Source organism: Rattus norvegicus, chromosome X, assembly GCF_036323735.1.
Source record: "Rattus norvegicus strain BN/NHsdMcwi chromosome X, GRCr8, whole genome shotgun sequence".
Classification (NCBI taxonomy): Eukaryota; Metazoa; Chordata; class Mammalia; order Rodentia; family Muridae; genus Rattus; species Rattus norvegicus.
In genome coordinates, this window is record NC_086039.1 from 61,456,303 (window position 1) to 61,469,022 (window position 12,720).

Consider the following 12,720-nt stretch of genomic DNA (forward strand, 5'->3'; position numbering starts at 1 on the left):
AATTTTTAATCATCTGTGAGTGATTGGCTTTAACCATTTCAAGTAAATCTGTACTTGAACTTCCTGGCAGCAAAAGACTGGGATCAATATTTGCTATAAACATCTAATCAGCTAACCTAGTCATTGTCACTTATGGTGAATAGAATGCCGGCTATGAGAATAGACAATCCAGAAAAAAAAACTCCATACTGCAGACAAGATTTTGACAAGGATCCCAGGAACATACAATGGAGGAAGGACTCTATCTAGTATGGTGGCAGATGAGCTAAGCATCCTTGTGCAGAACAATGACAGATCATCATCTCACACAGTATATGAAAACAATCAACCCCAAAAGAACTAGAGGCTTAAATATGACTTAAAAGGAAGAAAATCCTACAGGACAAAACCACTAGAGAATACCTCCATTACATTGACAGTGAGACAACCACAGTAGATATCCCTGATAAATATTCATGCAAAAATCCTCAGCATAGTACTAACAAACTGAACTGGACAGTATGTAAAGAAGATTACATACCATGGCTATAATGGTATGCCTGGAATATACCTACCGTTACCCACATGATAATTAGTGCTACCCATCACATCAGCCAAATGGAAAATAAAAATTATTCAATCGTCTAAATGATAACAAAAATTGACATCGTGTCAAAAAGGTACGACATCGTGTTGCAGTAATAGAATAAACAAAAAAGAAAGAAGTTATATATCTACATGATAAAAGCGACATATAAGAGGCACATCACTAGCATCACACTTAACATGGGAAAACTGAAGGATTTCCTTTTAAGATCAGGAAAAATATAAGGTTCTCTGCTTCTGCCACTGCTATTCAATGTAGCATTGGGAATCCTAGCCCCATCCAAGAGGCAGGTATCAAAGAAAATAGTGCAGCAAATCATTAACAAAAATGAAATTATCTCTGTTCACATATACAATAATCTTCTGTATACAAAAATATCTAAGTTCTATTATGCCATTTTGATACTTGAAAGTTTCTTTTTATTTATATACTCAATCACTATACTTCTAAATAACTAATTTGTGTTTTCTCCACCATAGTTCCTTTGTACGTCCCTGAATTTTATTCCTACATGCTGGTCAACAAACACTGAGAAAATAATACTATAAGTAACTACCAAGATACAGAAATGACAGTCCAAATAAGATCTTCATAAATTGAAGTATGTGCACATATAAGGCATTTTATGTATATGTGTATGGTGTTTGCGTAATTGTATACATGTGGATGCACATATATATGACCAGAGGTTAACATCAGGTACCTCTTCCTCAGTCAACTTCCATATTATTGTTTAGGACAGTCTGTTACCAAGTGTGGAGTTTGACAAATCAGGCTCATTGGCCAGTGAGCATCAAGAATCTGCCTGTCTCTGCCTGCCCAGTGATTGGATTATAAATGTGCCACACCGAAGTCAGTTCCTCATGCTTCTATGGGAAGCACTTAACGAACTGAGATGACTCTCTAGTTTCTTGATAAATTATTTGATATGTGTTTTAAAACAACATTAAGAGAAGCTGGAGAAAGGACTCGGTGGTTCAGAGAATTTGTCAGTCTAGAAGAGGCATTCCATTCCGTTCCCAGCACCTATATGATAGTTTACAGCCATCTGTAATTCCACTTTCAGTGGATCTGATGCCCTCTTCTGACTTCTGCAGGCACCATGTATGCACGTGGTACACACATGTATATATGCAGGCAAAACACTCATACACATAAAATAAATAAAAATATTTCTAAATGCAACATTAGAATATATCACAACTCCAAATGCAAATTAATCCCTTTCAGGAAGCCCCTCATTACCAGGCTAATTTTCCTGTCTAGCTTTATTGCTTTTAACTGGACTTCCTCTCAATGTCCCCAGGTATATTTGCACTAATAACACGTCATTGTTTTTACTTTCCTCTACCTGGAAATTTGTTCTCAATTTCTCTTCTTGGTGACAACTATCTCCTACTAGTCCCTCATGATCCAGTCTACATTCTGCCATATACTTACTTCTGGAGTAAGAGTTCCCTGGCTCCCAGAAGTATACGTGCATGAATTTGTAAGAATACTTGTCCTGATTTCTCATTTCTCTATAAGTAACCACGTAAGGTTGTCCTCTTCTTACCGATTATGGGATTTTTGAAGGCAAGGAACGTGTAAGCATCTTTCTAGACCGTACATGTGGAAAAAATTCCTGGTATACAAAGCTCTTCAATAAAGGCACTTACTTTGATTGTTGAATTAAAATAATGTCATGTCTTGTGTTTACTGAATGCAATATTAGTTTACTAGGCCAGGGATTTTTTTAACTCACTGAAACCTTCCACAATGCCCTGAGTTCATAATTATGCCAAATTTGTAGATTGGTGAACTGAGGTTAGTGGGGGTAACTTTAGTGTTGGAGGTGAGATTATTAATTCAAGTTCTCTACTGCTACAAATCATACTGATTTATTATTTATTATGCATATCCATGTATATATGCATAGGCACGTAGAAGTATAAATATACCTATTGCAGAGACAGTTGAACAGTCTCAGTAGTAATTGTACAGCCTACAGAGAGCAATATACCCACTATGTTGTCTTCTGCAAATGATCACCAAAATTATTACCTGGGAAAATAAGTGAACAAAGTTAGAAAGGCAAATAAAGATTCTGCAAAGTAAGCATTGCTCACAATCATGTCTTGACTGGTTAAGATGAGAAGAGAAAGTAAATTTATTTAAGAAGCGGGTGCACAAAATGCAGCGAATTAGTCAAACAGGTTGTAAGCCAATGAGGTACAAACTAATGCATTCACAAGCTGATAAGCAGTACTCTGAAATGTAAGAGGATAAACTGTGATAGGAACTCAGAACATAGCTAAATGACAGGTCAGAGAAATGACTGCAAGCAGAAATTGGAAGAGAAGTCAGGCCTTACAGTCTAAGTTAAAGAGACATTACTACTTACATGATTGATGGAAATTATGCAAGACAGTGAGCTCTCCAGAAGGAAAAAATACAGAAGTACAAGAAGATTCTGAAGACAACAAAGGTAGGCATTTAATGAACAACTATGACATTTTTCAATCATTAATAAAACATGAGTAGCATTAACTATAAAAGTGTATTCCCATATCATTTTCTAACATTGTAAAAGTATTCCAATATTATGTGCTCTTTTAAAAATCCTTACTGAGGAGAAGAGAGATGTCTCAGCCATTAAAAGACTAGATTCATAACCCAATTCCCTACTGAATACCTAACCGATACAAAGCATTGTAACAATTGGTAGAGTGGGAGAATAGGAATTTGGTTACATTACTCAAAGGGGTTTATAACATATGAGGGAACTGTAGGGGAGTTTAAAAGACCCATAAAGCTGGATGACAAACTGGGAAAGAATAGAGTGGAACTGGTTGAACAAGTAGCCTCGGAGGGGTTACAGTTAACATGAAAGAGTTTAAAATCCCAACTTACTTCTTAATTGCAGTTGCCGAGAGTGTTCCCAACTTCAAAGGGATGAAAATATTGACTCTTAAACATTAGTCATCTTCTCTCCATGGCATATAATATAGACATTAAATATCCTCAAACAGGTACCACAGTAGCATCAATACACTGGCTTTAAGTTATGATTTTCCCACCTGCTCTATAACATACATTTTGAGCTAACTTTTTCCTGTTAACATGTTTTTTGCCCATTCATTATACTGATATTTCATGAAAAAAAGTGTATTTATCAATAAATCCCACAATACAGATGCCTTCTCATCTATCAAAATCCCAAGGCCTTAAGGCAACAAAGCTCACCCCAGCTGTGCTCTTTTTCTTCAAGGTAATGCCAGAAGTGCAATACAATCAGGGGAACATTTTTCTCTTTTAATAACATTATTTTATGGTATGACTTTTAATAACATTATTTTATGGTATAAATAACAAAAGCAGCTGACACTGATTCTGTGTCCTTGGAATCCTCCTGAGGATGCTATACTTTGACGGCTCTACCTCTCCTAAGACTATCCAAGGGTAAGGAATAAATGTACCGATGATGCATGATACATACTGCTTATACAGTGTGTAAGAAAAATATGCACAACTTGTATTCTTAGACAAGTACTGTGATGAAAAAGAAAAGAAAAGAGAAAGAAAGAAAGAAAGAAAGAAAGAAAGAAAGAAGGAAGGAAGGAAGGAAGGAATGAAGGAAGAAAAGGAAGGAAGAAAGTAAGCTTGACATGTTAGGGGAAAAAAAGCACTAATTCTAAAGAGACTCAACCTATAGAGAAGTTTTCACAGATGATAAAGTTAGCAGTCACAGTGATGGAAAGGGTAGCATTATACTTTAAAATGTAATGCTGTTAGGACAGACGTGACTAGGAGAAGAAAAACAAGACTCTGCTGCATGTGTCTAGAAATACTAAAATAGAAAGAAAAATGCCTGCTTCGCCAATTTTTCTAAGACATCATGTATTTACCCACTCTCAGTTAAGCAAGGAATGGTTTCAGTCAAAAAATATTCTCCCTGTTAACAGGTTAAAACATGATCAACAGTTAAATAAACTATCATGAGCCTATGGAATTTTATGTCATTCAATTATTTACTGCCACGAAAGGTCCTCTTTCCCCATATAACAGGAAATTGACTTTCTTAGGAATGAAAAACACCCATCAATCTTGCAATACAAGTTTTATTATATGCATAAAAATCCATAAAATACCCCCAGCCAATGTTTTGTTGGGTCACACCACCCTGTCTAAACAATATGAAAAACTAACTGGTTTCTAGAATAGTACTGATATAGCTAAAACCTTCATGTATTTTTAATTCACAAGCTACATAACAAATGGCTTACCAAGGGAATTGAAGTACAAGTATGGCTTGATTTTACAGTTCCTTTAAGGAGAAAGACTAAATAATAATTCTTCCTCCCACACCCAGAGCTTCTTAGAATAGGCCTAGCAAAAGCTAAGTTGGGAATTGGATTCAAGAGGAATGTAGAAGATGTTTCCCTGAGTTTAGTTATTTTTGTTTCATTAAGAGCATAGTTCTTGCAATACATACATAAAAAGAATCCCACTAGAGAATCACATTTGGAAAGAAAGAGAATTCATATTATATTTGAAGCTCTTCAGTGCCTTTAAATATGGGAACATTGGCAAACATATGATGATGTGAACAGATCTTTTGTTTATACAGAAAGTATACACAGTGCAAAAATATACAATAAGATTAGACCATATAATTAATTCAACCAAATGCCTAAAGCAGGCAGCTTGGATTTGAGAACAACTTGACCACCTTGTGTGCCACTCCATAGATCACAGGGGTTGATTTGGTAAGTCTGTTGCAAGTATTTCCTTCTCATTCATATGTATTTCTCCAGAAGCTGTGTAATTCATCAGGGAAGGGACACACATTTCTTAGCCAAAGAAGAAAAGTAACCAAACTTTGGGGCTTATCCACTTTTCATGATGACTTCCAACATTCTTTGTAATCTACCACATTTTCAAACCCCACCACCAGAAAATTTGTTACTATCTTCACACTATTAATTAAAGTAATTTCAGTAATTTATATCTATAACTAATTTGAGTTGATTATTCTTATAATTCATATTACTTTCATACTTTAAAATAAAACTTAAAAATTAGAATACTGTAAATATTCGGCAGTGACCACACATTTCAGTCATTTCCATCATAAGAGAACTTCTTATGGTAAATGAGGACTGTGTATTTCATTATATATCAGTGATATAAATAATTTCTGCCCAACTCATCTTTGAAACCTCCAGTCTACATTGGCTCTACTACATAAAATCCAATTTTAGAAATCAAATATTTAATTCTAATACTTTAGTTGCATAATCAGAAAATGTATTTCTTGGTTTTTGGAACACATGCTATTAACTGTAATAAACTGCTAGACAATTTATTGTCCTCAAATGCCAATATAAAGTGAATCAACAGATTAACTACTCCACATTAAAGCTTAATTCACCTGAACAACACATATTCCACGTTTTCACCATCACTAAAACTATAATTTGGTAGTACCAAAAAATATAAAATACCTCAGTGTGACTCTAATCAAGCAAGTGAAAGATCTGTATGATAAGAACTTCAAGCCTCTGAAGAAAGAATTTGAAGATGATCTCAGAAGATGTAAAGGTCTCCCATGCTCATGGATTGGCAGGATTAATATAGTAAAAATGGCCATTTTACCAAAAGTGAACTACAGATTCAATGCAATCCCCATCAAAATACCAATCCAATTCTTCAGAGAGTTGGACAGAACAATTTCCAAATTCATCTGTAATAAGAAAAAAACCCAGGATAGCTAAAACTATTCTCAACAATCAAAGGACTTCCAGGGGAATCACTATCCCTGAACTCAAGCAGTATTACAGAGCAATAGTGATAAAAACTGCATGGTTGGTACAGAGACAGACAGATAGACCAGTGGAATAGAATTGAGGACCCAGAAATGAACCCACACACCTATATGGTCACTTGATTTTTGACAAAGGAGCCAAAACCATCCAATGGAAAAAAGATAGCATTTTCAGCAAATGGTGCTGATTCAATTGGAGGTCAGCATATAGAAGAATGCAGATTGATCCATGCTTATCACCCTGTACAAAGCTTAAGTCCAAGTGGATCAAGGACCTCCACATCAAACCAGAGAAACTCAAACTAAGAAAAAAAGTGGGGAAGAATCTCAAACACATGGGCACTTGAGAAAAGTTCCTGAACAAAACACGAATGACTTATGCTCTAAGATCAAGAATTGACAAATGGGATCTCATAAAACTGCAAAGCTTCTGTAAGGCAAAGGACACTGTGGTTAGGACAAAATGGCAACTAACAGATTGGGAAAAGATCTTTACCAATCCTACAACAGATAGAGGCCTTATATCCAAAATATACAAAGAACTCAAGAAGTTAGACTGCAGGGAGACAAATAATCCCATTAAAAAATGGGGTTAAGAGCTAAACAAAGAATTCACAGCTGAGGAATGCCGAATGGCTGAGAAACACCTAAGAAATGTTCAACATCTTTAGTCATAAGGGAAATGCAAATCAAAACAAACCTGAGATTTCACCCCACACCAGTGAGAATGGCTAAGATCAAAAACTCAGGTGACAGCAGATGCTGGCAAGGATGTGGGGAAAGAGGAACACTCCTCCATTGTTGGTGGGATTGCAGACTGGTACAACCATTCTGGAAATCAGTCTGAAGGTTCCTCAGAAAATTGGATATTGAACTGCCTGAGGACCCAGCTATACCTCTCTTGGGCGTATACCCAAAAGATGCCTCAACATATAAAAAAGACACGTGCTCCACTATGTTCATCGCAGCCTTATTTATAATAGTCAGAAGCTGGAAAGAACCCAGATGTCCTTCAACAGAGGAATGGATACAGAAAATGTGGTACATCTACACAATGGAATATTACTCAGCTATCAAAAAGAATGACTTTATGAAATTCGTAGGCAAATGGTTGGAACTGGAAAATATCATCCTGAGTGAGGTAACCCAATCACAGAGAAACACACATGGTATGCACTCATTGATAAGTGGCTATTAGCACAAATGCTCGAATTACCCTAGATGCACAGAACACATGAAACTCAAGAAGGATGACCAAAATGTGAATGTTTCACTCTTTCTTTAAAAGGGGAACAAGAATACCCTTGGCAGGGAATAGGGAGGCAAAGTTTAGAACAGAGGCAGAAGGAACACCCATTCAGAGCCTGCACCACATGTGGCCCATACATATACAGCCACTAAACTAGATAAGATGGATGAAGCAAAGGAGTGCAGACCGACAGGAACCGGATGTAGATCTCTCCTGAGAGACATAGCCAGAATACAGCAAATACATAGGCGAATGCCATCAGCAAACCACTGAACTGAGAACGGGACCCCCATTGAAGGAATCAGAGAAAGGACTTGAAGAGCTTGACAGGGCTCGAGACCCCATATGAACAACAATGCCAAGCAACCAGAGCTTCCAGGGACTAAGCCACTACCCAAAGACTATACATGGACTGACCCTGGGCTCCAACCTCATAGGTAGCAATGAATATCCTAGTAAGAGCACCAGTGGAAGGGGAAGCCCTTGGTCCTGCCAAGACTGAACCCCCAGTGAATGTGATTGTTGGGGGGAGGGCGGCAATGGGGGGGAGGATGAGGAGGGGAACACCCATATAGAAGGGGAGGGGGAGGGGTTAGGGGGATGTTGGCCTGGAAACCGGGAAAGGGAAAAACAATCGAAATGTAAATAAGAAATGCCCAAGTTAATAAAGATGGAAAAATATACCTATTATTTGGGAAAACCAAGAAACTGTGTGCTTGGCGAGTAAACAGGGCTTACTTAGAAATTGACCTTAAACAGAATTTAGTGAACAATGTACATTTTTTAATTCAATGACTGAATTATTATTTAAAGGGAAGCGCTGGGAAAAGTGGAGGGAGGGGAAATTGCAGTCACAATGAATTGAAAACAAACAATAGAAAACAAAAGAAAAAATAAATTCATAATTATTCCAGGCTTTTAAAGGATGGTGACTGAATTTCACCTTATTGCTACAGAGACAAAATATCTCAAAGATATTAGCAAAAAATATACTCAACAATCCAGCCAAGACTGCATCAAATATAATCTAGTATATCCTAAGGGTTAAGTGCACAATAAGACAACCTTGATTAAACTTTCTGAGCAAAGGTCAAAGAGGTATAATCAGAAAAATAACCACAAGAGATGGCAGGACAACAATGTTAACAACACAGAATTCTGTGACAATCTACATTTTCATATTGTAAAGTATGAATCTTATGTACTGATTACAGTTCCCAAAGTGTTAGAGTGCTACATTCCAATAACCAGAAGTGTTAACCTGGCATTTATATTTTGTTTTCTTTCATATGGACAACTTTAGTTATTATTTTAATTTTGTGTACTTATAGGGTATGGTATGGCATTTTGACACAGGCATAAAACATTTAATGATTAGAAAGTGTAGCATTTCCATGCAATTATGTTTTGTTGCATATTTGAAAAATGGTAAATTTCTATGCAAATATTCAATAAGTCAATTTATGCTTGGTTAGTGATGGTAATCTTTAATGAGTCAAAAGATCAGTAGCTAGAACCCATGAAGAAATAAATATTTTTTTAATCTCTTCTGAGGTCATAGCAACGTATCAGCTTACACTCAGTACATGAAATTGTATCCTTTATCTTCATCAGATGGGGTGGGTAGGTTTATGTTTATGTTTCTCTTTTGAAAGCATTCAGAGTACCTTCCAATACCAAGGACATTAGAATGCAGGGATGAAGAAGCCTCTGTGTAAGTACCAGCTCAACTTCTCCATGTTTAGTGAGTTGTGTAGGTATTGTCTTCGGTAATGAAGCTTCATTGTTAGTTTATGGAGAGCAACCTATATTCTTGGCAACAGCCTGGTGTCTTAGGGGGTTTCCACTGGGCCGCTTTGGCCAACAACTCAATTAGATGTAACCCAGTCCTAATATATGAAGCATCATTTGGTGACCAGAAATGTCTAGTTAGGACTCTGTCTCCCCCATTATTTGGTGATTTCACTCAGATAACCTTCATAGCATGCATATATTCATATACATACATGCACACATACATGTTTATATATGTATATTTTTATGAAGTAGATACTGTATAAGGTTTACACTCTATTCCTCAAATACCCCTTAATTGTAGCATTCTCTCCCCCATCCCTTCCCTTGTCCTCTCCCTGCCCTGCTTGATCCTCCCATTCCAGCCCTCCTTATCTAGCCATAATTATCTACTCTATTTCACATCTCTAGGGAGATATTTCTATCTTCCCTAGTCCCTAACTCTATGCCTAATCTCTGATAGTCTACAGAGTGTAGCTTTGTTATTATTGATTTGACCTCTAATATCCACGTATAAGAGAATCATACCATATTTGTCTTTCTGAGGCTAAGATACCTTACTCAGAATGATATTTTTCAGGTTCCATCCATTTTCCCAAAAATTTCATGATGTCAATTTTTTTTATTTTTTTTATTTTTTTTAACTTGAGTATTTCTTATTTACATTTCGAGTGTTATTCCCTTTCACTGTTTACGGGCAAACATCTCCCTAATCCCTCCCCCTCCCCTTCTTTATAGGTGTTCCCCACCCCATCCTCCCCCCATTGCTGCCCTCCCCCAACAATCACGTTCAGTCTTAGCAGGACCCAGGGCTTCCCCTTACACTTCTGATCTTACTAGGATATTCAATGCTACCTATGAGGTCAGAGTTCAGGGTAAGTCCATGTATAGTCTTTAGGTAGTGGCTTAGTCCCTGGAAGCTCTGGTTGCTTGGCATTGTTGTTCATATGGGGTCTCGAGCCCCTTCAAGCTCTTCCAGTTCTTTCTCTGATTCCTTCAACAGGGGTCCTGTTCTCAGTTCAGTGGTTTGCTGCTGGCATTTGCCTCTGTATTTGTTGTATTCTTGCTGTGTCTCTCAGGAGAGATCTACATCTGGCTCCTGTCGGCCTGCACTTCTTTGCTTCATCCAACTTGTCTAATTGGGTGGCTATATATGTATGGGCCATATGTGGGGCAGGCTCTGAATGGGTTTTCCTTCTGTGTCTGTTTTAATCTTTGCCTCTCTATTCCCTGCCAAGGGTATTCTTGTTCCCCTTTTAAAGAAGGAGTGAAGCATTCACATTTTGATTATCCGTCTTGAGTTTCATGTGTTCTAGGCATCTAGGGTAATTCAAGCATTTGGGCTAATAGCCACTTATCAATGAGTGCATACCAGGTGTGTTTCTCTGTGATAGGGTTACCTCACTCAGGATGATATTTTCCAGTTCCAACCATTTGCCTACGAATTTCATAAAGTCATTCTTTTTGATAGCTGAGTAATATTCCATTGTGTAGATGTACCACATTTTCTGTATCCATTCCTCTGTTGAAGGGCATCTGGGTTCTTTCCAGCTTCTGGCTATTATAAATAAGGCTGCTATGAACATAGTGGAGCACGTGTCTTTTTTATATGTTGGGGCATCTTGTGGGTATATGCCCAAGAGAGGTATAGCTGGATCCTGAGGCAGTTCAATGTCCAATTTTCTGAGGAACCTCCAGACTGATTTCCAGAATGGTTTTACCAGTCTGCAATCCCACCAACAATGGAGGAGTATTCCTCTTTCTCCACATCCTCGCCAGCATTTGCTGTCACCTGAGTTTTTGATCTTAGCCATTCTCACTGGTGTGAGGTGAAATCTCAGGGTTGTTTTGATTTGCATTTCCCTTATGACTAAAGATGTTGAACATTTCTTTAGGTGTTTCTCAGCCATTCGGCATTCCTCAGCTGTGAATTCTTTGTTTAGCTCTGAACCCCGTTTTTAATGAGGTTATTTGTCTCCCTGCGGTCTAACTTCTTGAGTTCTTTGTATATTTTGGATATAAGGCCCCTATCTGTTGTAGGATGGGTAAAGATCTTTTCCCAATCTGTTGGTTGCCGTTTTGTCCTAACCACAGTATCCTTTGCCTTACAGAAGCTTTGCACTTTTATGAGATCCCATTTGTCGATTCTTGAGCATAAGCCACTGATGTTTTGTTCAGGAAATTTTTTCCAGTTCCCATGTGTTCATGATGCTACCCTAGTTTTCTTCTATTACTTTGAGTGTATCTGGTTTGATGTGGAGGTCCTTGATTAACTTGGACTTAAGCTTTGTACAGGGTGCTAAGCATGGATCGATCTGCATTCTTCTACATGTTGACCTCCAGTTGAACCAGCACCATTTGCTGAAAATGCTATCTTTTTTCCATTGGATGGTTTTGGCTCCTTTGTCAAAAATCAAGTGACCATAGGTGTGTGGGTTCATTTCTGGGTCTTCAATTCTGTTCCATTGGTTTATCTGTCTGTCTCTGTACCAATACCCTGCAGTTTTTATCACTATTGCTCTGTAATACTGCTTGAGTACAGGGATAGTGATTCCCCCTGAAGTCCTTTTATTGTTGAGGATAGTTTTAGCTATCCTGGGTTTTTTGTTATTCCAGATGAATTTGCAAATTGTTCTGTCTAACTCTTTGAAGAAATGGATTGGTATTTTGATGGGGATTGCATTGAATCTGTAGATCGCTTTTGGTAAAATGGCCATTTTTACTATATTAATCCTGCCAATCTATGAGCATGGGAGATCTTTCCATCTTCTGAGGTCTTCTTCAATTTCTTTCTTCAGAGGCTTGAAGTTCTTATTTTACAGATCTTTTACTTGCTTGCTTAAAGTCACACCGAGGTACTTTATATTATTTGGGTCTATTATGAAGGGTGTCGTTTCCCTAATTTCTTTCTCAGCTTGTTCTCTTTTGTGTAGAGGAAGGCTACTGATTTATTTGAGTTAATTTTATACACAGCCACTTTGCTGAAGTTGTTTATCAGCTTTAGTAGTTCTCTGGTGGAACTTTTGGGATCACTTAAATATACTATCATGTCATCTGCAAATAGTGATATTTTGACCTCTTCTTTTCCGATCTGTATCCCTTTGATCTCCTTTTGTTGTCTGATTGCTCTGGCTAGAACTTCAAGAACTATATTGAATAAGTAGGGAGAGAGTGGGCAGCCTTGTCTAGTCCCTGATTTTAATGGGATTGCTTCAAGTTTCTCTCCATTTAGTTTAATGTCAGCAACTGGTTTGCTGTGTATGGCTTTTACTATATTTAGGTATA